The sequence below is a fragment of the Myotis lucifugus genome, unplaced genomic scaffold (assembly GCF_000147115.1).
Source record: "Myotis lucifugus unplaced genomic scaffold, Myoluc2.0 scaffold_191, whole genome shotgun sequence".
NCBI lineage: Eukaryota > Metazoa > Chordata > Mammalia > Chiroptera > Vespertilionidae > Myotis > Myotis lucifugus.
Genome location: NW_005871239.1, coordinates 2226078 through 2249735, shown reverse-complemented (window position 1 = coordinate 2249735; position 23658 = coordinate 2226078). Strand labels below are relative to the sequence as shown.

The 23658-nt window shown below is 38.5% G+C and overlaps 1 long non-coding RNA gene across 2 annotated transcripts; it reads right to left on the bottom strand.

Annotated features, from left to right (window-relative positions):
• Positions 1-412: 412 nt before the first annotated feature.
• Positions 413-23527, bottom strand: LOC111827609. Of its 2 annotated transcripts, XR_002831235.1 has the most exons (5): positions 23267-23527; positions 22934-23127; positions 22521-22630; positions 11324-11386; positions 413-602 (listed from the first exon to the last, which is right to left on the bottom strand). It is a non-coding gene; the product is annotated as an uncharacterized LOC111827609 (long non-coding RNA). The 2 variants fall into 2 exon arrangements; XR_002831236.1 differs by lacking the exons at positions 22934-23127; positions 23267-23527 and adding an exon at positions 22743-22769.
• Between the last annotated feature and the right edge of the window lie 131 nt (positions 23528-23658).

Genomic DNA, 23658 nt, shown 5'->3' with positions numbered 1-23658 from the left:
GGTGCCCATGGGTGTCTTGTTGTCTCATTATTTACCTTTTGTAGCAATTGTTTTGCTTCAGTCACTACTGCAACCCAACTGGAATGTCTGTCTGCTTTTACTCAATCCGTGTCGCAGGGAAGCACATGAGCTCTGGAGCCACAGGGCCTGTGCTTAACTTTTGGTTCTACCTGTGTAGGTTTGGGACACGTTTCTTATCCTTCAAGCCTCAGTTTTCAAACTGCAAGCGAGGAATAATAGTAGACCTGCTCATCGGCTGGTTGTGAGGATCAAATGAGACAGTGCACGTAAAGCACTTGGTGTGGTGCCTGCAACACAGCAAGCCCTCGGTGAATGTTACCTGTGGTCATATTGCTGGTAGTAATAAATCATACCCTCCTTTGCAATGGAGCTCCTAGAGTTTTACCTTCACATTTGCTTTATCCTACTTCAGGGTCTGAGGGACTGACTTTGTTTTGCTTCAGGAACAGTAGGATTGGGAAATGTGAAATGAGGCTTCTTAGACAGATGATAAAGGACGACAGGATGGCGCAGTGGTGAGAGCAGGAGTCTGGTTCCAGAGCTCCATCAGACTCGCTCCGGGACTGGAAGATCATTCATGCCTGGCATCAGTAAAATGAGAGCGTTAGACTGAATGTTCTGCTCTTTCCTGGCTAAAATGTTTTGTCCTAAATGGGGCCACGGATGGAAAAGAATAATAAATCATGAGGCAGATGAAATGGGAAAACCAAAAGGCCTGAACAGTGACTATTTAAAGCAGTTTACAAAGCAAAGTACCTCCTTTACAAGCTTCGCAGTGTAGTCAATGGTCCTTGTGCACTGTATAAAACAAGGCAATACTAATCATTTCTTCCAACTGTAGATTACTAAAATTTCCCTACATTTTTAATAAAGGTGTACCTCGTTCCACTGAGGGAACGTTAAAGGTGACACCTGCCAAATTGTATAGTCCCTTATTGTAGGCCTGCACACTGTGGAAAGTGGTTACAGCTGGAATAGAAAGTGGCCTGCTATATAACTCTGGTGTGTTGTACCTTTGATTTGGACTGGAATTCTGTGATTGCTTACAGGTTCAAGAACAGGTGGAATTAAAAGAAATCTTTTACTGCCAGATGACCACCTGAAGCTTTTTACTTTAAGCCAGAGTCACACACTCTCTGTGAATTAAGGGCAAAGCTTCAATCTCCCCCTTCTCCCCCCCCCAACTTTCTTCCCCCAATTTATCTCTGTTCAGGATCCTACTTGCCCACCGAATCCCCTTCCCCATCTACAGAAAAGCCAACATGATGGCCTTCTAGCTCAGAGACACTTTAAAACCTCATGGTTACCAGAGCCAGGTAGTAAGGGCCCAGCTTATCAGCTATTTCCGGAAGGCCATTTCCATGACAAGGTGTATCTTATATTAATCCCAAACAAACAGTGCTACTAAATGATGAAGAGGATTTTGACATAATATCTGCTGAAAATTCCAGCTAAAAAATAGAATTCTTTTAAGCCCACCGCTGTGTTCTGCTACCACAATGTTATCAAAACTTCAACCCACAACAGCACAGGTTTTACTTCCCCTCACACCTGCCGCCACTGCTGTAGAACCTCATGAGCATCAGTCCAGTTTCTCCTTCCTTCTCAAGTTCCGTCCCAACCACCAAAGAGAATCCACCCAGCCCCTGGTCCTGTGTCCACATCTTGGTTCAGTATTTTCACCAATCCTGTAAAAACAAGTTGGGAGTATGATACAATACACATTCCCTGCCTTTCATGATTTTAGAGATTGCTGCACTAGTGAAAGCCCACTCAAGAAGATGGACTTTCATCTAGGAAGCAAAGTCAATTATATTTTCTTACCTATAGAACTTACAGAGCTGGTAGAATCAAGCTACTAGAAAGAGATATGTCCTGACAAATCCTTATCAGAGAGAAAATATCTTTATAGGCTACAAAAAATATATTGAATACATTTTGGGATATTACCTCTTCATCAGTCAAAAATTACACTGAAATGTTTATTTAAAACTAGAGGCCCAATGCATGAAATTCGTGCAGGAGTAGGCCTTCCTTCCCCCAGCTGCCGGCACCGGCTTCCCTCCAGCACCTGGACCAGGGCTTCCCTAGGGCTACCGGCACCCAGGACCTGGGCTTTCCTCCAGCTGCCCTCGCAGAGGGAGACCCCACCCACCCACCACAGCCTGCCGGTCAGTGGCCTGGTCCTCCCTCTGTGGGGCGATCATGGGACGAAGGCCCAGCCCCTGACCGATCACATCACACCTGCCTTGGCTGGCCTGGCACTAGTAGGTGTCATAGTGTGGTCCCAGATGGTCGTCTGATGGTCATTCTGCTGTTTGGCCATTTGGTCAATTTGCATATTACGCTTTTATTATATAGGACTAGAGGCCCAATGCACGAAGATTCATGCAAGAATAGGCCTTCCTTCAGACTGCTTCGCTCCAGCTGCTGCCAGGCACCCAGGACCCAGGCTGCTTTGCTCCAGCCACCACCGCCACCCACCGGACCCGGACTGAGGTGGTCAATGCCACCTCATGGCGACCGGTCGTTTGGTCGTTTTGGTCATGATGCCTCTTGGCCTTTTATTTTTATGATGTCCTGAAGATGCCACACTTTGAGAAATTGGTCCATCCTAACATAGCCCTCTAATTTCCAAGCTTTATTTTTAGCAGTGGAATTTTTAAAGCACCATTTACACCATCTTCTAATATATAAAATAAATAAAAGTCAAGGCTCTCTGGTTGAGACTAGGGAAGGGGACACTTTCGTTGGCCCATTGTTTTAGAATAATTGATCTACTTTATTCCCAGGAGGGTGAATAATCCCACTTCACTAATAAGGCTGATAGTACATGTATTAGGCAGAATTCTCCACAGAAATAGAATCAATGCAGTGTGTGTGTGTGTGTGTGTGTGTGTGTGTGTGTGTGTGTGTGTAATATATACACATACTGGTACATAGAGGGAGAGATTCCTTTTAAGGAATTGGGGCCCATGTGATCGTGGGGGGCTGGCAAGTCTGAAATTTGCAGGGCAGGCAGCAGGCTGGAAGACCCAGCAGGAGTTGATGCTACAGTCCTGAGTCTGGAAGCAGAACTTCCTCCTCCTCCAGGGACCTCAGTCTTTTCTGCGAAAGCCTTCAAATGATTGCATGAGACCCACTCACACTGTGGAGGATAATCTGCTTTTGGCAATGTCTACTGGTTTAAATGTTAATCATGTCTACAAAATGCCTTCACAGTGATATTGAGACTGGTGTTTGACCAAACAGCTGGGCACCATAGGCTAGCCAATCTGACAAATAAATTAAACATCACAGTAGCTAAAATACCTTGTGCTGTTTCCTAGCTCCTCAGGTAATAAGAAAGGTTCTAAAGAGCTAGGTGATCAGAGACAAAGAAATAAACAAACATTTTGAAGTGCCAGTGTGGTCAGAAGATGCTTCTTTGGAATGAATGTAACTAAAGGTAGGGTCAAGCGGGCCTAATTTTGGTGAATTTGGCTTATCTCAAAAACAAATTATAGAGTATAAATTAGTCACCCAAAGTGCCAAAAACGAAAAAACTTTTTCTTAAAAAAATGTATTCTTTTGAAGTTGATACACCAGTAGATTGGAGTTTCATGCGTAACTGTGCCCTATTTCTCAGCAACGTTCTTGTTACCAAGATTGTTAATAAAGGAAATGAAATTTTTGCGCATTGAAAGCTGAGCTCATACTTCTTCCCAAAAGAAATATTAGCTCTTTAGTCTAAAAGAAAGTAGTTCATAGAGAAGTGGCTGAATGATAACTGATTTACGTTATATATGCATTTAATCTCTCAAGTTTTGGGAGTGTGAGCTGTGATCTCTTGTACTGGACAGCCCGAGTCTCAGAGTGACCCCCTGACAAACATGACTACATCAACTGCTATGCTGATACCACACTCATTGATTTGGCCTCAGCTGTTGGATCAGGGCAGCCACTGTGTACACCAACAGCCTATAAAGTAAGTAAGCTGGCACAAAAGCTCTACCTCACAGAGGAGATGGTGACCACAGGAACAAATTTAATTCCCCCCTTGAGAACGTTTTGAATCCTAAAAAGAAAGTCAATCAAAAGCAGCAGATAGCCCTAGCTGGTATACCTCAGTGGATAGAGTGTCAGCTTGTGGACTGAAGTGTCCCGGGTTTGATTCTGGTCAAGGGCACATGCCCGGGTTTTGGGCTTGATCCCCAGTAGGGGGCGTGCAGGAGGCAGCCAATCAATGATTCTCTCTCATCATTGATGTTTCTATTTCTCTCTCCCTCTTCCTTCCTCTCTGAAATCAATAAAAATATATATATATTTTTAAAAAGCAGCCGATAAGGGAAGCAAAGACTAAAAAACGACAGAGACAAGCCAGCAGCTAGGAATACAGAGATGACCAAAGCAGACATGACTTCACAATTTCATAGAGCTGTCTGACTAGAAAACGAGGATTAAAATACAATGTGTCAAATATCACAATAGCAAGACCCAGTGAACACCATGGGAACACAAAGAAGAGCTACCTAAGGGTGACTTTCTAGAGACCATACCCACAGCTGAGGAGCAATAACAGCAGAGCACTGCAGTTGGGCTGCATGAACTTCTGCTATTGAGGACGACATGATGGCTCCATAAGGCTAGAATTGGATCTTGGGCAATATAAACTTCCTAGTTCTCAAATTACATTCTGATTGTCATGTAGCTCAGATATGCGTCTCTGTGGCTGTTTTTACATGACTTCCAGTTCTATTCCTGTTACATGGTTCCCATGAGGCCCTAGACACCTCTTTTCCTTATTCCTTTTCTGTGTGTATTTACAGAAAGACCCCATTACTTAAAACAATCAATGTTATTTGTATCTGAAAACCAAACATGCCACTTTTGGTTAACTAACTGTTATGTAAAGAAGCTTCACACGTTTAGGCCAAAACAACCTAAAAGTCAAAATATGATGTATCTTTAAAATTCAAATTGCTCAAATGCAAGAAAAGACTTATTCCACCTAATTTTTATTACACCCCCCTGAAAGGTTTTACTTACACATATTGTAACCGGTATGTAATAGACAAACCAAGGAGAATTTATACTCTCCTCTCTGTCAGGTAGAGGCGGGAAACCACGAGTTAAGAATCAAAATGAATAGCCTAAAGTGCTGTACCTCAAACCATCTTCAAATGTTAATTAAAATTTTCCATAGATGACTGAATCAAAATGAAAATTATACATATACACATACACGCACTGTATGAAAACCATAATTGGAACCAAATATTTTCAAATCTGTTCCAAACTGGTATTTTATTGGATTCTATCCTTCCCGTTTGGTTTCCTCAAATGTCAGACAGCTAAAAAATATAAAAGCAATACAACAAAAGAAATGTATTTCCCTTTATAGACTGGCTGAGTCATTAATTACAGTAATTGTACCAACAGTGGTGTTAGTAGCACTATCAACTGTGCAAAATTATTTATGAATAATATATTACAAGAGGTAAAATTGAGTTAAAATGTTGAGCATCCTAATAATTAGAAAGGATGAATTTTCAATTTATTATACACAATGCAACATACCTAATGCAAATATATGCAAATTAGAATTGTATTAACTTGAAAAGGCTGACATTGAAATATCAATGAAGTTTCACTTTCAATGCCTCTCCCTCTCCAGAGTACACCTGTGCCTTTCCCTTCCCCCTCTTTTTCTCCCAAGACACATACCTTTCCCTTTCCCTCTCCCAAACTCCAAGGGCCCTTCTTCTGCCTCTGTAATGTGTTTCCTTAGTCCATTTCGTCTACAGCTCACTTTCACTACCTCTATGACTTTCTAAGCAAACTTTCTCTTATAATTTGAAAAAATAATAAAGTTTCATTTTCAGCACAAATTTAGAATTTTTATTAATATTGAAGAATTATAATTTTGAGCTGGAGGAGAGGTGAATGGATTTCCAACTGTGTTTATGCTATTCATACATGTCTTAGCCACTCTTGCTAGTAAAACATTTTTGTCAGTCCTAAGGGAGCATTTAGACATGAAATATGCAAGTTTTGAATTTTGCCAAGTCTTTAGGAACACATCACTCTCATAAAATGACATTGGATTGTACTTTCTCTGCTTTAGTCATATGCCTGTACCATGTCAATAAAGTTTCTTTCATTTATTGACTGGCACCTAGGTCTTAAGAGGTAGAAGAGAAAGTTAGATGAATTTATGTTTCAGGCAATTAAGTGGTGGTGTTTGATTTTATGTGTCAACTTGACTGGCCTAAGGGATGTCCAGAGAGCTGGTAAAACATTATTTCTGAGTTTGTCTGTGAGGGAAGAGATTAGTATTTGACTTGGAGGGCATCATGCCATCCATTGAGGGCCTGAATGGAACAAAAAGGCAGAGGAAGGGTGCTCTCTCTGCCTGAGTTGAGACATCTGTTTTCACTTGCCCTCAGACATAGGCGCTCCTGGTTCTTGGGCTTTCAGACTCAGATTGGGACTTAGACCATCAGTCCCCCATTCTCAGACCTTCGAGCTCAGACTGAATCACGTCACCCTCGGTCCTGGCTCTCCAGCCTGCAGACTCCAGATCAAGGGATTTCTCAGCCTCCGTAACCACGTGAGTCGATAATAAATCTCCTCCTATATACTTATACATCTCTACATGTTATAATATCCTATTGTTTCTGTTTCTCTGGAGAAACCTGACTGATACATAAGTGATGTTTGGAAAGTCTAAATTAGAGAGTGAAATGGACACATTTATCTTGTAACTTTTTACTCTAGTAGTTTTCTGTCTTTTGGGGTTATGAAATCCTTAGACAATGTAAAGAACACGAAGAGTCTGACCCCCAGAAAAATGCATACATGCACATATACACTCCATTTGCCAACAAGAAGCCCCTGGTGGATATACAATATTTATGGAATTGAGGTCCACCACTACCCTGACCATGGGCAGTACAGCATTCAATCTGTACTACGATGTACAAGGTCCTGGGTTCAAATTACTATTTTAATTACCACTTCTTCAACACTCTTAAGTGTTCTGGGATTTTTATTTGTATTCTAAAGAATTTTAGACTGTTAAACCAAAGATGAAACAAGATTCCTGATGTTACAAATATTTACAAATATTCCTTTTGGTAACCATGAGAGAGCAGTAATAACAACCAAAACAAGTTAAAACAGAGAAACAGAATAAACTACTCATTATGCTAAATTTCATCAATAAAAGCAAAATATAAACAAGCTAGTTAAGGGTATATTTTTCTCTTAAAAGAGTTTCTTAAATATATTGGTACCCAAAACACACATACATAGACGTAGATACACACATACATACACATGCACATACATAGCCAAGCTCTAAAATTACATGAACATACACTGAACTTCTGTTAATATATATTTTGACTGTTGTTTAAGACTATGCTTTTCTTTAAAAGGTAACAAGATCTGAAAATCCAAAAACATAAAATAAGAATGTGTGGGTGAGTTTTCATTTAGAAAGAAGTTTTTAAAAAATTTTTTTAAAGGTGCAAAATGGTTTCTTTAGAAGTTTCGTCTATTCAACTGCTTGTCATCCATACTTATAAAGGGCATTTACCTCCAAGATTACTCATTCAGAAAATATAAAATGTGAGTTGAAATATATCATCAAAGAAAAATAAACCCCATTTTAAAAAGACACTTGAAAGTGATCAAGCAAAGAACTTGTATGCATATGTGCATAACCCGTGGTCACAGACAATAGGGTGATGAAAGTCTGGGTTAGGGGGCCGGGGGTGGGCTAGAAGGGGTTAATGGGGGGAAAGGAGGACATATGTAATATTTTCAGCAATGAAGACTTAAAAAAATAAATAAAAAGACACTTGAGAGCTATACAAATCATTATTTTCTCTAGTAGATGAAAAGCTAAAGACCTTTCTCAGGGGGCCAACAGCAATGGGCAGCCCAGCTCCCAGATTTCCCCTTATATGAGTGGGGATGGAAAGCCTCCAATTTATGAAGTTAAGATTAGAGCAAGTGTTAACAAAATAAAGTCAGATACACATTTTTAAAAAATCTGATACCAGACCATTAAGGGAACAAGGGATTACTAGAAATAACTCTCAAATTCTTTCCCACCAATACTTAAATTCTTTTTATAACGCATGTCTGTCAATAATTATGAGAAGGAAAAGGAAAATGAAGACATTACTGTCTGGTAGGTAGTGGTTTTTTTCGGTGAGTTTCATTTTTAAAATTTTATGCTCTCAATGTTAGACATGACATCTTATATGTTTATAATAATTGCATTTGAGATGATTTCTAGAATCTTGGAAAAGAACAATCATCTTCACTTTTAAAAGCTCTTTTTTGAAGAAAAATTGCTCTAACGTTTACCTTTTAAACGTCAACCCACATCCATCTATATCCACCTTCCCAGACCCTGTCTTCTCCCTGACTTGTGATCTATGGGAAACACCTATGACTTGCAGTCAGCATCTTTGGTTTGAGTTCTAGCTCTGTTCCTTAAGAGTTCTAGAAAAGTCTCCTTAAACAGGAGTTTCCAATGGAGTTCATTCTATCAGTGTCATCTGGGCAGCTTTTATAAACTTTTAAAGCAGTGTCTTGGAGGTTGAGTAGGGGAGTGAAGCTCATGAATCTATTTTATGAAAAGCTCTCCTAGGTGATGAGAGAGAAGAATGAATTAAGTTTGGGATCTACTCATTGGAATCTCTGAATTACTTTTCTAGCTTGTAAATGTATGGGAATGTATGGGAAAGGGCATTGTCAATGGAGAAACCAAATAAATACTAGGTATTATGAGGCAATATTTTTGTGGGGTTTAGAACAGAATCACTTCATTGTCGACCACTTCTGCAGCAACCACCACACATAGAGAATTAGAAATAAGCATATCAATACCGATGATCTTCTGAAACGTTAGCAGTCTAAAACCTCAAGGTAAACCAGAACATAACTTTAGAAACACATAAAGGGGTATTAAAACCAACAGACAAAATGTTTTTACTGCATTTTAAAATAAGAAAACATCTAAAAATAAATTTCACCCTTTCTGACTTCTTGAATTACATTAAGATTTCATTGTGGGAATCTGTTTCTCAAAGATCCAGTCTTCTAGAAAAATAGAGAGATATTGGAGCTCTCTGAAGCCAAACTAAAGAAAGAAAACGGATGTGCAGATATTGGTCTCTGTTTTTCCTATACCCAAGTTGTTTCCTGGAGCTATAATAAATAAAATGCTAAGGGAGGTTTACTAACTCAGGCCCCATTTTGAGTGTCTTACATTGCATGGAATAAAGGGTATTCTAATAGCCTGGAAAAATACTTCAGGAAATGACTTAGCCCCATAGTTTCTAATTTGTTATAATTTCCAGGATAAAATATTCACCTACAACTTTGAGGTCCCCAGAGGGTTTAATCTACTTACGCTAACACAGAGAGGCTGGTAGAAAGGAACTATTATTCTAAAATGATTGTAATTATCATGTTGGGAAGGAAGATCATAGGCTTTACCCTCAATCCATCATAGATGTTTAATTTTTTCTCTTTCATCAAAATAGAAATATTTGAAGTTTTCTTTTTTTATTTTATTCCTGAGAGGGGGTAATCACCTAATAAGTTTGTAACCTAAATTCATAACCTATGAGTCACAATTCAAGCTCATTAGTTTGATTAAAACTTTGCAGTATCTGGTTCCTGTTCCTCTGTGGCCCCCTAGACTTCCTTTCTCCAAATACCCTTCATTCCATATGTAACTCTTGCTCTTGACCTGGTGCATGCAGAAACAATGCCATGGGTACCGTCATCACTCATGCTCTTTCTTTCCCTGGAAATTCCTTTAGCAATTTATACTCATAGTTCAAAATTCAGCTCAAGCATCCTCTCCCTAGAAAGTTGTCTGGTCCTCAGCGAGATTTAGCTGATCCTCATCTGGGATTCCCTAGCCTCCTGGGGCCTTCAGGTAATGGGTCATACCTGATTTGACTTTATATCCATAACACTTAGCTCAGGGTCTGGCACTTAGCAGGTGCCAGATGTTTGTTTGTTGAAGGAATGAATGTAAATGACTGAATGATGTGATCTAAAGATATGTTTCATGAAACCTCAGAGAATCAATTATGCCATTTGCAAGTATTGTAATTACTGCATATTTTCTAATTTATTATGTAGTCAGACACGAGGGGGAGTCCTCCCTCAGCAGGACATCTGGGGGAGGGCTACTCAGTACTGAATGGTGCTCTGAAGCACTGCCCTCTGGGACATCACGGGGGGGGGGGGGGAGGGGGGTGTTCTTTTCAGCCAAACAAAGGACACTGTAGGTGTAAGTATGTCAATTTTCAATGTTCAGGTTTGAGGAGCAAGCCCAAGTATAAAAAATCAACTACAGCCCTGGTCAGTGTGGCCCAGTTGGTTGGAGCCACGTCCTGTATACTGAAAGGCGGGTTAAATTCCTGTTTAGAGCACATACCCAGGTTTCGGGTTTGATCCCCGGCGGGGGTTCTTATGGAAGGCAGCCAGTCGATATTCTCTCTCACCTCTCTCTCTCTCTCTCAGAATCAATGAACATGTCCTGCGGTGAGGACTAAAAAACATCTCCTTCCTGATCTCAGTGTAAATACTAAATATTGATTTAACACCAGAAAGTGAAGGGGAAATATTCTAATGTTATATATGAAAAGAAAAAGTAAATAAAATAGAAACACATCTATTGACATGGGCATTCAAACCCTAATAAGTGAAATATTTACAAGATCAAATGCAAAGTGTTAATAGTGGCTACCATGTGACTGTAGAATTAGAGCTGGAGGGAAGAGAGGCAGCTATTGCATTCTTTGTATATTTCTGTATTCTCTGAATTCTTGTTATAAGAAAGTATGACTGTGCTAATAGGAAAAAATTTCTAATAAATGAACCCACCTCTAAGATGACTTTTATCAAAGGCTTACTATAAATTCTCCCATTTAATCTTCAACACTGTGTGGTGAGCAGTATTTTCAACAAAGAAAAAACTAAAACGTAAAGATTGTTAAGTAACTTTACAATATCACACAGCTAATAATTGGAAGAATAAGGACTCAAACATTTATCAGTCCAAATCCAAAGCCCATTCTCTAACCACTGTACAATACTGCCTCTCCCGGATGTTTCTGGATATATAACTATTCTTAATTCCCTTAAGCAAACATGAGAGTTTCTTTGACACTTTCATTAGACTATTTTTAGGAAAACTATCTTCCAATAGCTTCCTCCCCTCCCCAAGTGTATCTTTAGAAACAAGAATAATCCTACCTTACTGTCTCATTTGGGATTTACTTACTGTTCACATTGGTCAAGACCATTTACAGCTGGCTGGTGTATCCTCACAGTCCAGTCCCAGTAACTTTGGGAAGAGATTTAAATGCATTAGTCACTCTACTTACAATAAACCAGACTTTCAGGACATTCATGGAACAAAGGACTGGCTATCTGGTTATGTTGTATCTCAAACAAGGAAATAGGTTTAAATGTGAGGAAAATTAATTCTTCAAAAATAGGCTTCCTAACTATATAAAATATCCCCATGGGAAACAGAAACTCCAGGCTGCATCTGATGTCGGAGGAAGTGAGTGTTTTATTTGATTAAGCAGCTGACGTGAAGTTTTGCCTACTCTAAGTCAGGAGGGCCGTCTGGACTATTTCACAAGACTCCAGATTCTGCATCTGTTTTTTAATAGCTCTTGAGGTCTATATAAGGACGGACTCTGGGTTATCCAAATGGAATCTTGGATAAGCTTCCATTAATATATCTTATTAATAGAAGAAAAATAAGGATGATTTTAAGAGATTATGAAATTACAACCTGCAAACCATAAAGTGTTAGAATATGAATCAGCTCTAAGTGGGAAAGATGTTTGAATTCTCTTACTTAAAAATCCAGTAATAGGTCATTTTAGTATTGTTTTTACATGTGCAAAATGAAATGTTAGGGACAGGAAAGACTTTTTTTGGTATCATCCCTCTAAATCGGTGGTTCTCAACCTGTGGGTCGCGACCCCTTTGGGGGTCAAACAACCCTTTCACAGGGGTCGCCTAAGATCATCAGAAAACACATATATAATTACATATTGTTTTTGTGATTAATCACTATGCTTTAATTATGTTCAATTTGTAACAATGAAATTGGGGGTTACCACAACATGAGGAACTGCATTAGGAAGGTTGAGAACCACTGCTCTAAATGGATGTGAAGGTGACTCAGGTTTAATTCCAAGTTTTGCTACTAGTGAGCTGGATGGCTCATGAATTTTTATCTCAAACACAGACTTGTATATCAGCTCCTTAATGCTACATGTCTAGTTATCATTTTGTTGATTTCTAGATTAATTGCACTGTGGTCAGAGAACATGCACTGTATGGTTTTAGTTGTTAAATTATTGAGGCCTGCTTTATGGCTCAGCACATGTCACCTCTTATACATGTCCCATGTGTGCTGGAAAAGAACGTGTATTTTGCAGTTTGGTGAAGGAAGTTAGTCATTTACAAATGACATTGTTTAAATCTTCAATTATCTTCCCTTATTTTTTTTCTATTGGCTCTATTAATTACTTACTTAAAAATTGAATATGATGGAAAACTTACGAACTTCTATTACTTTATGCTGCATATAATTTGAAACTATTAGGTAATTATACATTTACAACTTTTATAAATTACTGATGAATTAAACATTTATCATTATGAAGTGATCTTTAATTATGCTTTTTGCCTTAATGTCTATCTGACCAGTTTTCTCTTACTTAGAAATTGAATTATATAACTTTTTTTTATCCTTTTACCTTAACCTTTCTGTATATTTAACATATATCTCTTGTAAAGTATATGATTGGCTTTTTTTTAATCCTGCCTAATAATCATTTAATTTGAACATTTGGTCCATTTGCACTTACTTACTGGCATTTCAGTTTAAATCTGTCTTATTTATCCCTCCTATTTTATGTTTCCTTTATTTTCCTTTCTTGTCTTCTTTTGGTTATTTTTTATGCTACAATTTCCGCCCCCCCGCCCCCACTCATAGTGTCAAAGTTTTTGATTCTTTTAGTAGATACCCTCAAAATTACAAAAATGCATACTTATTGCCTTTTATAACCTAAAATCAATCAATAACTTTATCTTTTCCCAGGGATCATAAACTATACTAACTCTATTAACTTCTTCCCCTACTTACATATTATTGTTGTATTTGGTCATCTTTTTCTCCTGCACTTTTAAGATTGTCTTTGATATTTTGTTGTTTCACTGTGTGTCTAGTATGGATTTCTTTTTATTTAATCTGCTTAGGAATTTATAAACTTCCTGAATTTGTGAACTGGTATCTTTCATAATCCCAGAAAATTTTCAGTAATTATTTCCTCATGTAGCAATTCCTGAATGTGGTGGGAAGGAATGATTTTGAGCAGAACTCAATGTGGTATCAATTAATTGTATTGCCTTCAACCTGGCTGCCTATTGTTTATACCCCAAGGAATAGAGAATAAAGTTCTGGGGGAGAAAAAGCTGAGTTATTCTGAAAGGACAAGTTTTATAAAAGATTTGCAAAAACAAAAATGATATAGTAAGACAGAGTCAGAAGACATCATGTACAAGTTTAATAAACATATTTTTAACACAAATGAGAAGACCTCTTCTTGCTCTCACCTTTATTTCAGAACAGTGAGTAGATCAGGTGGGCAGATACAACCACAAAAGAGGAAATGGCATGAGAGCCAACATTATAATATCGGAGATAAACTTCGGTAATGGGAGAACAGGAAGATGTTCTGGGTGCTTTAGAACTTGCCACTGCAGGACGAGGGAACAGAAAGGTAGGAACGTGCAGAGAACTGGAATTCTGACTCAGAAATTGCTATTACTATGTTCTAACCAATCTTGGTTGTAACCTTCAAGACTGATGTGGCCTCAAAGCCAAAAACATTCAAACACTCCATGGACAATAAAATTCTGGCAAAAGCAGTTCTTTCCTATTGGCCTCCTTCAAGGGAATTCTACCAATTACAGAAGAATTGAATCAAGTCTATTACTTGATTCAACGATATATGGTCTTCAATCCATTGATGTTGCCATTCTCTCTCTGTTTAGACCCTTCCTATATCATTTAGAATTTGTCTGGCTTCTATTCCAGGGCCCATCATTTAGTCACTCACTAACATAAGCTCTAAGTTACTCTTTTTCTGCCACCCTTGACTCCTATTCTCCCACTCCTACCCTATCATGCTTGCTTGGCAAAGATGGAAGAATCAAATATCTGCCTCCTCTCTGCCAATAAGGATCCCAATAGCCGAACACAGCTAGAGAAAAATCACATTCACAGCAAAGTAAATTCATGTTAAGTTCATGATTCCACCTCAAATGCCCATCAAACCAACTTTATCTAGTTTCCTACACTCAAAACTGACTCCGTTTTCTCTTTTCTCCTCAAACTTCCTACTTCATTGCCCTGTCTCAATTTTAGCTTATAATCTTGTACACTCCACTGACAGCACAATAAATTAGGCAGAAATTCTATTTTCCCATCACTAACTATGCAAGTCTACCTGTCTATACCTTCTCCTTCTTCCCTGTTTACTACTAAGAACGTGGCTCTCCTCCTATGGAAGAGCAATCCCTCCACCTAAATGATGGATCCCAGTCAGAACCCCTTTATGAAGAACTTCCCTCCTTCCATCATCCCCTCATTCTATGTTGAAGTAACTCCTATCCTAAAAAAATTACTCTGGCTTCACATGCCCCTTTTGCCACTGCCCCATTTCTCTGCTTACCTTTGTAGCAAAATTTCTCAGTAGCCCTTCTTCCATTCTTTCCAATTCATATAGCAACCCTCTCCAATCTGGCTTCTCTCCACAACCTCTACAATGAAATTTGTTTTGAGGACACCAATGACCCTTGCTGCCAAGTCACCTTTTTGACATCTTTCTCTCTCCACCTTATCTGATACAAGTAAATATCCACTCTCGGAGAGACACTCCCATCTCTGGCCTAAAGGCACTAAAGTGATAGCATATTCTCTTGGTTTTCCTCCACCTCTCCAGCAGCTGCTTAAAATGCTTGGGTCCCCCAGGATTCCATCTCTTTTCATCCTACATTCCTTCTCTAGGTGATCTCATCCAATCCCATGGATTTAAATACCATTCACATCCAAATTGCTCTCTCTGATTCAAACCAGTCTCCCAGTACCTCATCTCTCTGACCCCTATATGTTGGCATCTCCTAGGTTCAGTAATTGAAATGCTTTCCTCTTCTGCGTTCACTCTTGTGTTCTCACTCAGTCTTGTGGCTTTAAATACTACCTACACCCTGGCAACTCCTGAGTTACACCTCCAGATCAAACCTCTCCTCTCAACTCTTGATTTGTATATCCTTTGGACTATTTGACATTGCCACCTGAATGTCTAACAAGCGTCTTAAACCTAACAGATAAAAATTAAATTCCTGATTCCCTATTCCACCTCCCAGCCTGAAATATCGTATCTCAATTGATGGTAATTCCATCCTTCCAGTTGCTCAGCCAAAATTCTTGGGTGTCACCCTTGCCTTGTCGCTTTCTCTCACACCTCGCATTTAATCCATCAGCAAATCTGTCAGCTATACTTTCCAAATATATCCAGAATTCTCCTACCTTCATCATCCGAGACCAAGCCATACTGTCAGCTCTCATTTGAATTACTGCAATAGCCTTCTAACTATCCTCCTCCTTCTGTCCTTATTCAGCTCAGCCTATTCCCTGCTCAGCAATAGAAGGATCACTTGGACTGAAAAATCAGGTCACATCACTCTCCTGGACACTTAAAATGGTCTAATGGTTTCCAATCACACTTAGAATGTGAGGTCCTTGCCATGACTAATAAAGCCTTGAGTGAAAAGACCTTTGGCTATATCTCCAACCTCATTTTCTACTATTCTTTCCTCACATCCCAGCCAATGAGTTCCTTAGTGTTCCTTAAAAACATCAGGCTTTTACAGAGGCAGAGCAGCATCAAACAGACTGTCAAACTACAGCGGGAAGGCTGGGGAGGGTTGGGTGGCGGGAGGGGAGGGGTAAGAGATCAACCAAAGGACTTGTATGCATGCATATAAGCATAACCAATGGACATAAGACACTGGGGGGTAGGGAAGGCTGGGGGAATGTCAAGGGGGGGAGGGGAAGGAGACATATGTAATACTCTTTATAATACTTTAAGCAATAAAACAAAATTTAAAAACAAAACAAAACAAAACAAAAAAACCATTAGGCTTTTCCCCACCTCAGCACCTTTGCATTTGCTAGTCCCTTTGTCTAGAACAGTGGTTCTCAACCTTCCTAATGCTGCGACCCTTTAATACAGTTCCTCATGTTGTGGTGACCCCCCAACCATAAAATCATTTTCGTTGCTACTTCATAACTGTAATTTTGCTACTGTTATGAATCGTAATGTAAATATCTGATATGCAGGATGTATTTTCATTGTTACAAATTGAACATAATTAAAGCATAGTGATTAATCACAAAAACAATATGTAATTATATATGTGTTTTCCGATGGTCTTAGGCGACCCCTGTGAAAGGGTCGTTTGACCCCCAAAGGGGTCGAGACCCACAGGTTGAGAACCACTGGTCTAGAACATTTTTTTCCTCACAAAGAACTGTAAGGCTTGTTTCCTTGCTTCTTCTTCTTTTTTTGCTCAAATATCTTATCAGTGTGCCTTCCTTACCTATTTCCTATTTTTTAAAATGTCTCCCATACTACTCCCCATTTCCCTTTGACATAGTTTCCTTCATAGTGGTCATCACCCATCTTTGTATTACTTGTTTATTTTCTATCTCACATGCACTAGAATGTGCCATGAAAAAAGAGGCTACGTTTTATTCACACTGCCAAAATCAGTTCTACAGATTTTTAAAATATATTTTTGTTATTGATTTGAGAGAAAGGTAGAGGGGGAGATAGAAACATCAATAATGAGAATCATTGATCAGCTGCCTGGGAATTGAACTGTGACCTCCTGGTTCATAGTCGACACTCAACAACTGAGCCAAGCCAGCTGTACTACATATTTTTTTTATCTCACAATTTCTATGAGTCAGGAGTCCAGGCATGAATTGATGGTGTCCTCTGCTCAGAGTTTCACAAGCTGCATTCTCATCTAGAGGCTTAGTGAGGAAGAATCCACTTCCAAACTCATTCAGATTGTTGGCAGAATTTATTTCCTTGGGCTCTGTGTCTGAGGCCCCCAGGATTTTTGCAGGCTGCTGACCAGAGTTTACCTGCAGTGCTTAGAGGAATCCTACTCACTCCATTAAGAAGTGAAGAGAATCTCTAGTGCATGCTAGCAAGATGGCTATATGTATGTATTATATACACATATTTTAATGTAGTTGTGAGAGTGACACTCATTGCCTTTGCCATATTCTATTGGTTGAAAGCAAGTCACAGGTCCCACCTACTTGAGGAGAGGGTATTATATAGGGTAAGAATTTATGTTTTGGGAAAACTCAAATAACTTGTCTGTGTTTGTAAAGTCACAATTGCCAGGATAAATGATTTCCCCATATTTCTAAAATGGCAGTGATACATTTTTGACTTAATAGATTTTACTGTAGAAAAAGGGCATTTCTCTGTCTTGTGATTTTTATTTCATCAGACTTTTTTCTTTCCCCTAATTCAGCAGGTTTAATAGTCATTATGACACTTTCAGTGTTGGTGGCGGGGGTGGGGAGGAATTCAGTGGCAGTTAAGAATATCTTTGATGAAGCAGTAAAATTATGTCTTTTTAATGTTAAGTGATGAAATGGAAAGTGTACACAAAGAACCAATGCAGCATTTCAAAGTATAATGTTATCTTAAGAAAAAGCAATTGTGTGATTGCATTGAGAGCTAAACTAGCCAAGTTTTCGTTTGTTTGTTTTTCATAGAACACCATTTTACTGGAAAGAATAAACTATGGTTATTTAGACTTGAGTATTTAGCAGACATTTTCTAAAATATTGAAGAAGTAAGCCTGACAGTATTGAGCCAACCTTGCATCCTTGATATAAACTCCACTTAGCTATGATGTACTCTTTTCCATCTATTATTAGATTATATTTGGTAATTTTTGTTGAAGATTTTGTGTGCATGTCTATGAAGAATACTGGTTGTTGTTTTTTGTTGTTTGTTTGTTTTTTAAACAACAGAACTTTATTGTTTCATAGTTCTGGGGACTGGAAGTCTGAGATCAAGGTGTTGACAGGGTTGACGGCATTCTGAGGCCTCTCTCCTTATCCATAGATGGCTGTCTTCTCTCCCTTAGCCTTAATCTTCACATGGTCTTTCCTCCGTGCATGCATGCCTGTGTCCAAATTTCCTTTTTTTAATTCCTTATTGTTTAAAGTATTACTTATATTACATATGTCTTTTTCCCCCCACATTGACCTCTCCCCAACCACCCCCAACCCCTGCACATTCCCTCACCCCCCTACTGTGTCCATTGGTTATGCTTATATGCATGCATACAAATCCTTTGGTTGATCTCTTACCTCCCCTGCCTTCCCTCTGAAGTTTGACAGCCGGTTTGATGCTTTTCTGTCTCTGGATCTATTTTTGACCATCAGTTTATGTTGTTCATTATATTCCACAAATGAGTGAGATCATGTGATATTTATCTTTCTCCAACCGGCTTATTTTGCTTAGCATAATGCTCTCCATGTCCATCCATGCTATAACAAATGATAGATACTGGTTGTTTTTTCTTTCGTAACAACTTTGTCTGGATTTGGTCTCAGGTAATACAGGCAAGTACATCTTCCTCTTCTATTGTTTTTGGAAGACCTTGTATAGAATTCATATTATTTTTCCTTAAACACTTGGTAGAATTTGCCAGTAAAACCATCTAAGCCTGGAGCTTTCTTTCTGAAGAAGTTTTTAACTACAAATTCAAGTTCTTCAATAAATATACAGTAATTAATGTTATGTTGTCTACTTGTTCATGAGATCTGGTATTTAGCTCTCTTAAGGAATTTGATTAACTCACCTAAATCAGGGGTTGACAAACTTTTTCTTAAATTGCTAGATAGTAAACATCTAGGCTTGTGGGCTATGTGGTCTCTGCTGCAACTACTGAGCCATATACAATATGTAAACAAATGGGTGAGGCTTTGTTCCAAAAAAAATTTTATTTACAAAACAGGCAATGGCCCATCTCTAATTTATCAAATTTATTACATTAAGTTGTCCATATTACCTTATCATCCTTTTAATTTCCATCTAAGCCCTGTTTTAGCTGTCACACATCTTGTTATGTTGGGTGTCTATTTGCATTTAATCTCAAAATTTGTCTGATTCTCTTATGACTTTTTCTTTAAACCAAGGTTATTTAGAAGTGTGTTGATTAATTTCTAAAAATTTAGAACATTTCCAGGTATCTATTAGTGACTTCTATTTTATTTCCATTGTAGCCATAGAGCAAATGTATGATTTCAATCTCTTCAATTAGTTTAGATTTATTTATGGTCCAGAATACAATCTACCTTGGTGAATCTTCTATGTATACTCAAAAAAAAAAAAAAAACCAATGTATTTTCTTCTGTGGTTGAGTGGAATGTTCTACAAATGTCAACAAGGTAAAGTTCAACATTGTTCAGGTCTTTTATATTGTTATAGATTTTGTTTACTTGTTATATCAATTACTAAGAGTGCAGATATATCCAGCTACTTAATAGATTTATCTAACTCTCCTTGCAGATCAGCTTCTAAAGATCTCCTTTTAAAAGAGGTGAATTGATCTCTTTATCATTATGTAATATCCCTCTTTATATCTTCTAATAGTCCTTGTTCTGCAGACTATTTTGTCTGATGTTCATACAACTACCACTCCAGCTATCTTTTAATTAGTATTTGCAAATTATCTATCTTCTCATCCTTTTAAATTTGGGGGATTTTTTAAAGTATATAATCCTACTTTTAACATCTAATCTACAATCTCTGCCTTTTAATTGGGGTGTGTAGATCATTTACAGTAATATATGTAGTGCTACAGGTGGATTTAAGTCTACTATTTTGTTAGGTATTTTCTATTTGAGCCATTTTTTTTGTCATGGTCTTGCCTTCTTTTGTATTGGGTGTTTTTGTTTTTTTAAGATTCCATTTTATCTCCACTATTGGCTAATTAGCCAAATCTCTATTTTTAGTGATGACTAAGGGCTTACATACATTTTTGATTTATCACAATTTACCTATTTCTAAATAGTGTTATACCACTTCACATAAATTGAGACCCTTACTACAGCACACTTCCATTTCCTCCCTTATTATTTGTTATTGTCATTTTAAATTTGAATGAATTTCATAATGTGTTAGTCTAGTTTTTGCTTTAGATGAGGGGTTGAAAAATTATGTCCAGCAAGCCAAATCCAGCCAATGACCTGTCTTTTTGTGTGACCTCTGAGCTAAGAATGGCTTAATTATTTTCCAAAGGGTTGAAAAGTGGAGAGTGAGAAATCAAGAGAAGAGAATGAGAATCTGTTTCTTTGCTCTGGTTATCTTCACAAAAGTCTCTTTATCTGTGGTCTTTAGTAATTTGACTATGATGTGTCTAGGTATTTTTATTTTTAAATTACCCTACTTAGGCTTCTCTGAGCTTCTTAGAACTGTTATTTTTAATTCATTTTTTAAAACTCCTTAGCCTTTATTCTCCAAGTACTTCTGCTTTGTTTTTTCACTCTTCTCCTGAAATTCCAGTTATATGTATGATAATTTGATTTTATCCCACAGCTTTGAATCATCTGTCTTATTGTATTTATTCATTTTTTTCTCTTTGTATTTCACTTTGGATACTTTTCATTGACTTATCTTCAAGTGCAGATTCTTTTCTCAGCTGCGCCAAGTCTATTAATGCGTCCACAAAAAGGTATTCTTCATTGCTGTTGGCATCATGTTACTTTTATTTCTAGCATTTCCATTACAGCTGAAGTTGTCCAACTGTTTATGTAGGTTGCCCACCTTTTCCACTAATTCCTTTAATACTTTAATCATAGTTATTTTAAAGTTTCTGTCCCATAGTTCAATATCTGGGTCATTTCTGAGTTTTATTCTATCATTTGTTTCATCTCTTGGCAATGGACTGCTTTCTGTTATTTTTTTTTTTAAGTCAAGATTTTAGATTGAATGCTGCAGTTTATGGAGAATAGTAAAGACAGATAAATAATATTTACCCCTGGCCATGTGGAGGACTGAGTAAATCTAGTAAAAACAGGCTTAGATTTTGTTGTTACTTTTACCTTTGGTGCACCACAGTCTGCATGTTCCTCCAGGGATTGGCTGCTATTACCCTGTACTTAGACTAGGACCTGGGTGCCAGAGGGTTTGTTTTCCTGCTCCTCCCTCAGCTTTTAGCAAGTCCTGCTTACCTGTGTCATTTACAGTTTTGTGCCTTCCCAAAGCGGTAAACGGCTCTTGTTTGTTATCTGATACTGAGCTGACGAGATGGGTGGAGGCAGAAATTCTTAGTTTTCCTTGTGCATTCTCAGGCTTAGGTAGGGCTGTGCACCTGAGGCCTAGGGTGAGGCCTCAGAATTTCTACCTCCTCCCCCATGGCAGCGAAACAGGGCCACTTCTTCTTATAGGTTTGAACAGGAGAAATGTTCTTGCACTTCTCTCAGTAATTACAGATCTCTGGTATTGGTACAGAATCCTGGGCCCAAGGTTTTCTGTCTCTCCCAGGGGCAAAAGGTTTTTACATTTATTCCTCCACCACAGGCAGTGGATCTTGGAGGCAGGAAGGTTTGCACTCTCTTCTGTAGAGGCTAACGCTTTTACTCACACAGCAGGAAACATCTGAGGAAGTAGACAGTGTTTCACATCTGCCACCCAGTATCATTCTATCAACCACTACTGCATGTCTGTGTCACCGAGGAACCTCTTCCTGCCAGGCTCCTGCCCCAATCACTCTCATTCACACGCTGCAGATGCTGGTGGAAAGGCACTCCTGAGTGAACGTGAACTACTAGCATGTCAGGACTCCCATTCATTCTAAGCTAGTATTTTTTAGTCCACACTTGCCCTTTAAAGAATTATTTAAAATTTTAGCTGATTTCTGTTGGGAGACAGCTCTTCCTGGGTCTCTCGTGTTCCTGGCATAATCTGTGAATAGAGGCCCTGACAGACTGCCTGTGTTCTGGACTATCTTTTCAACCATCTCTCTCTAGAAGAGAAAATGCCATCTCTCTCTAGAAGAGAGACAGTTTTGATTACTTCCTACTATAATAAATATGTCTCCCTCCAGAGCAAAGGGCACACATGCATAATACCCATTATAAAATATTTAGGTTCCCTGAGCTCTCAGGGTTCCTTCCCTATAACGCAACCCAGTGTGGGCTGCAGTCAGGGAACCAATACAAATAGTGACGCTCTGGGATATGCTATTACAGTGAGTAATTAAGTCCTCTGTCTCTGATTCAGGAATCTGGAAGCTAACATAACTGGCAGGTCAGGTAAAAGCTTAAACTACTAATAATTTTTCCTTACTTGCTTTACTGGCAGCCTCCGATACTCTGCCAAAGGTGGGATGGTTCATATCTCCTGTCTTTCTTTGAAAGGGCTTGTCACTCTGACTTCAGTTCCTTTGGTTGCCTTCTCTGATGGGTATAAGAAAAGTTATTATTTTTTTCTTGTTGTTAGGGTGGGAGCAACATTCTCTTGCAGCTTTCTACATCTTAAGTGGAAGCACAGATCCCAAGGTATACTTACTATTTGATTACTTTCTATTACCAAAGACAGGCACTTACTGATCTGTAAACTCTTATTGTTCAGCATATAAACATGTTTAATTAGCTCTTAAAAGAAACATAGCTTGAGGGATTAACTCCAGGAATTTTGGAAAAACAGCTCATGGAAAATTTCAACACAAGAGCTGGAAGCAATGGCCCAAGGATGTTTACCTTCCAGCAGGTGTGGCAGGAGAGACAAAGAATCTGACAGGTGAGTGATGAGATATTATGAGAAATGTACATATGCACTGGCCAACAAGTCTTTTAGAGGATTGGGGAACATACAGGAAAACTACAAGCACTTGGGCGAAGAGACAGGGTTCTTGAAGTTCTCAAAAATGGGCGGGAGGATGTGACAGGAAGACCTGAAAGGATACGAAGGACAGATGGAAGAACAGCCAAGTGGTGTTGTAAGGACAACCTTTCCACAGTCACACCTTTTCCTCCACATTCATTCTCACTTTTTCTGGTAAACAGAATCTAGATTTCTTTTGTGAAACTTACCTCTTCTACATTGTGGAAGTCTGCTTACTCTTCCCCTGACCAACTTTCACAGCACTCCCTGAATCAGAGGATTAGAAAAATATTTGGAACTAATTCAACACTGAGCTGTTAGTTCCTGCTACATAGATCCTTGGTTCCTATCTTTGCTTAAATTTTCTTCTAATTCCATTAATTACCCAATACAGTCGGCCCTCCATATCCATGGATATTGCATCCATGTAGTCAACCAACCATGAATCAAAATTATCTTTTTAAAAACCCCAGAAAGTTCCAAAACACAAAACTGTGTTTGCTATACACTAAGCACTACGCTGAATCCACATGATGATGTGAAGTGATGTGTAGGCACACCCTGCTGTAGCCTATATGCAAATATAAGTTATATAAGTCAT